This window comes from Elephantulus edwardii, unplaced genomic scaffold (genome assembly GCF_000299155.1).
Source record: "Elephantulus edwardii isolate Elephantulus edwardi_28Jun2011 unplaced genomic scaffold, EleEdw1.0 scaffold00062, whole genome shotgun sequence".
Lineage (NCBI taxonomy): Eukaryota > Metazoa > Chordata > Mammalia > Macroscelidea > Macroscelididae > Elephantulus > Elephantulus edwardii.
Genome location: NW_006399812.1, coordinates 15139971 through 15144930, shown reverse-complemented (window position 1 = coordinate 15144930; position 4960 = coordinate 15139971).

The following is a 4960-nucleotide window of genomic DNA, read 5'->3' as shown; positions in this document are numbered from 1 at the left end:
TGAAAAACAAAAATGAAGTGGGAGTGCTATGCCTCTCAAAACCTACTACACAGCTTAATAACAAAACAGCATGGTGACTGTTATAATGACAGGCACATAGACCAATGGAACAGAATTGAAAACCAAGAAATTAACCCATCTATCGGCGCAGGAGGGGAAGGCCCTGTATGAGGTGGATTGATTCAGTGACTGGGGTAATTGGGATGGCTGTGTCAGAGACAGTGTGATTGGCACAGGACAGAGCAGAGTTTAGGGCTGTTGTACATAGGGTCACTATGAATTGCAAGCAACTCGACGGCACATAACAACAACAACAACAACATCTGTGGTCAACTGATATTCAATAAGCAACAAAACCTATCAAATAGGGAAATGACAACCTTTTCAACAAATGGTGCTAGCAGAACTGGACTGCCACCTGCAGAAAGCTGAAACAAAATCCACATCTTTTACCATACACAAAAATCAACTTTAGATGGAACAGAGACCTAGAAGTAAAGCCCCAAACCATAAAGATCATAAAAGACAAAGTGGTAACAAGCTTGGGCCTAGCTCATGGTATAAAGAGGCTTACAAATACAGCCAGAAATATACAACCAAGAGAGGATAAAATTGATGAATAAAATCTTCTAAAGAATAATCCTTGTGTGTATCAAAAGCTTTTTCCAACAGGGTAAGAAGAAAATATATTAACTGGGTAAAAACATTTGGCAATACCACCTCAGACAAGTGTCTCATAACAAAAGTTTACAGAATCCTGCAGGGCCTCCACAAGAAAAAGACTGATAACACAATTACAAAATGGGCAGAAGGCGTGGAAGAACTTTTCCCAGAGGTAGACATTCAGATGGCCAATAGACATATGAAGAAATGCTCAAAATCACTGGTAATAAGAGAAATGCAAATCAAAACCACAATGAGATACCATCTCACCCCAGTATCAATGGCAAAGTTTAACAGGACAGTAAGTAATAAATGCTGGAGAGGATGTGGAGAGATAGGATACACCGTCGTTGGGGTTGTAAAATAGTACAACCATTCTGAGAGGCAGTTTGGTGTTTCCTCAAAAAGTTGAACATAGAAATTCCATAAGACCAATTCAGCTGTTACAAATACACCCCAAGAAAATTAGAATTGAAGTAGAGATTTATACCCCCATATTCATTGCAATGTTATTCACAATCACAAGAACATGGAAACAGCCCAAACAGTTCAACCACAATTGAATTTTTTTTCAATTGAGATTTTCAATTGAGAGATTCAATTGAGATTGAGAATTTGTGGTACATTTACACAATGGATTACTACTACATGGTACTCAGAAACAACTATTTCAAAAATTACTACATAACTTGGAAGGGATTAGAAAACTTTACGCTGAGTGAACTAACTCAGTCTCATAAGGACAAATACTCCATAAGACCATTATTGTAGAAATAGAAAAGTAACTAGTAAAATGTGTATGATGATCCAAATGGTGAGAGTAGAGGGGTGAGGATGGGCAAGGGGGAAATCAGAGGGTCTCACAATTTTGTGGCTGGAGGGAGGTATGGATAAAGGAAATGGAAAAGATCCAAATACTAAGTAAGACCATTATTGGAAAAAATGTAAAATGTATAATAAAAAAATTTACTGCATAAGACCATTATTATAAAGTATACAATAAAAATATTGTTAAAAAAAGATCTGATGGGGACATGAAAAGATGGGGTCATGGGGGGCATTAATTAGTGGTGATTAATTTTATAAAACACAATGTATGGCAATGATTGTGTGAAAGAAAGTGTGAAACACAATGTATACAATTTAGAGGAGGAAAGTATTTGAAATGAATAAAAATAAATTGGGCTCTGTGTGGAATGAGTTACCTTGGTAACGATAGGGAAATTGAAGGATTGTGTCAATTGAATTGTGTATCCCCAAAATACAAATATAAGGACCAGAGCAGAAGGCAGATGACCAAGAAATCAAGCATCCACGGGTCTGTGGTGAGGAAACTTTAAAAATCATTTGCTCAGCACATACACATGGTGAAACATACAGCCCTGACACACATTTTCCTAATTTTAAACAGTGCATTTATCCCCCTTGTCCTGTTTGCTCAGCTGGCTCTTCTTCACAATTTCTTGAGAATTATAGAGTTTTTTCCCAAGGTTAACCCTGACCATGTTTGACCGCTCATATCTCTCTCCTCCATCACCTCTTTCCATAGTATAGTCAGCTTGATTCCTGTACACCACAACAGGCAAAGCTCATGTGAATAGTCACCATTCATGGTTTTAGTCCAAAAGATATTTGCAACCCATAGATTGATTGGTACAAGATTCTGTCATGACATTTTCAGCCTCATTTCTCATTTCCAAGCATCAGTCCTTTGCTTTCAACTTTTTAGTTCTATTCACAAATTATTATTAAGGCCCCTTTATTGCTGTCATCTTCCAGATCTGGAAAGGTCAGTCAGAATACTGACAGGAACACATCTGGCAGACCAAGTACTGATGATTCTATTACTCTGCAGTTGTAAAAGTTCCAAATAGGAGATTATGTAGATGTCGCCATCCCCCCTCCAAATTAGGCATCATCTTTTTCTAGGCTCTGGAGACTATATCAAATTTTATTCGTTGCTTTTGAATACATCTTTCTTATCAGATATCTAGAATAAACTTGATTATTCTCCTCACCTAAATGTTGTCATTAAGCCTTTCAATCTTATAAAAAAAACAAAACCATAGTGCATTGATGTAGGTAGAGTTTGATTGGGTTAGAGTAGGAGTATTGAAAATATTGTTCCAAAGAATATTGAAAACATATATTGTGCCAGGCTCCTCAGTAAATTATGCAGAAAAGTACTCTTAGCATCTGGATCAAATTTGTTTAATATATGTGTGCAACCAACCTACATTCGGCATGATAATTGGAACTACTTTTAAAATATTGGGAATTCAGGGAGTTCTGGTGGCCTAGCGGCAAGACGCTGCACTGCAATCCTGAAGGCACGCAATTCAAATCCACCAGATGCTCTGCGGGAGAAGAAGGGGCAATCTCCTCCTGTGGCAGTCAAATTTAATCCTATGATTTGCATACACACACACACACACTAATAATTGGGAATTTATACTAAATGAATGTGCTTTAATCTGAATAGTTTACAAGAAGAAACCACTGGATTGTGTTAAACTAAGCATTAGTCTGTCTTAGACACACAAAAACAACTAAACCCTATTAATACCCTGTGGACAGCAAATGGAAATCCTATCTTGTGCCATCTTGTACCCTATCTTGTGCCATCCTCAGAATCTCTGTTATGGCCAAGTTATGTGTCAACTAGTTGAGTGTCTTCCTCTCTTTATCTTACCCTATACTCTTCCAAGCATGATGGCTTTTTCAAAGAATTGATGCCTTCTGACATGCTCAAAGCATAAGACAAGGTTTCACATCCTTACCTCTAAAGAGTTCTCAAAAAGTTGGAAATAGAAATACCATCTAACCCAGTAAATGCCATGACAGGGAATATGCTCTAAAGAAACCATAAACACCATCCAAATAGATATATGTACACTCACATTTATTGTTGTCTTATTTATGATAGCAAAGAAATGGAAGCAACCTAAGTGCCCATCCACAAACAAGTGGATAGAAAAACTAGTATATTCATACAATGCAGTACTGAAAAGCAATGAACTTGTAAAGCATTACACAGCATGAGGGACCCTAGAGGACATCATACCAAGTGAAGTACCTCAGTTACACACAGCGCCGCTGTTATAAAGCAGGTCTGACATAGGAGATCAGGAGAATAGGATAAAAGTGGATAAATAATGACCATTGAAACATATGGATGAAAGAACTGTTTAAAAGAAATATATGACTAGTCATTATGTGTTAGTACACAGCCCAGAATAAGAGGTACATCATTGCAAAGAGGACTGGGACTGGGGATGAGGGGGAGAATAGGTGCAACAATGAATGAATTTTTTTAAAGTGATATGGGGATGGGGAAGTGAGGGAGAGGAAGTAAAATATGCAACAATGAATGAGTGAAAACCTACCTTCTCTATAAACGTTTGTTAAAAATCACAACTAATTTTTTTTTAGAGTACTCTGATTGCATTTCCTCTGCCATAGCTTGGCTTGCTTTTCTGGCAGCCCATTCAATACTTTGCACCAACACTACAACTCAAAGGCATCGATTCTTTTCTAAAGGCATTGCTTCTTTATTTATTGTCTGACTTTCAGTGAACGTTGTTGTTGTTGATTGCCGTGGAATTGAGCACGACTCATAGTGACGCTATGAACAAAAGACCTGAAGCCTTTCCACAACTGTCATTGTTTCTCCAAGTTCATAGAGTTTCCAGAGGCATGTGGTTTAGGAAGTGGATGCCACTCCTGCTTCTAAACCTGTCTTTAAAAGAATCCATTAATATATTTTGCCAGAAGTACCATAGGAAAATGTTTGTAAGCTTCTCTATTATCTAAATGCTTGTACTGCAATTATTTCATGAGTAAAAACCTCAATAGCAATGCTTGTGTCTCAAGCAGAGAGTGTTTTGTTTTGAATGTGTGCTTCTCAAAAAAAAACCAAACAAATTAGCATGAAAGTAAAGTAATATAATGTTAATTTTAAAAAGTGCTTAGTATTTGAAAAAAGGTATGTCTCCCATTCAGGCTAGATTGATAGCCTTGTACCTGTAACATAAATTTGATTTCATGAATCATGGCTAATGGCACCCACTTGCAAGGTTATTTTGGGTTTGAAGAGTACATAAAGCTCCTAGAATAATGCCAAAATAGCCTTTGGCTTTCCATTTGTGATGACATTTATCCAACTTTGTTCATTTTCTTCCTACCTCTCTTACATATTAAGCCATTGAAAATATTATACTTTAGATTAGGCACATTTTCATCTTTAAACTCTTGTCTTTACTCTTTAGCACTTGACAATGGTCCTTGATAGCAGATT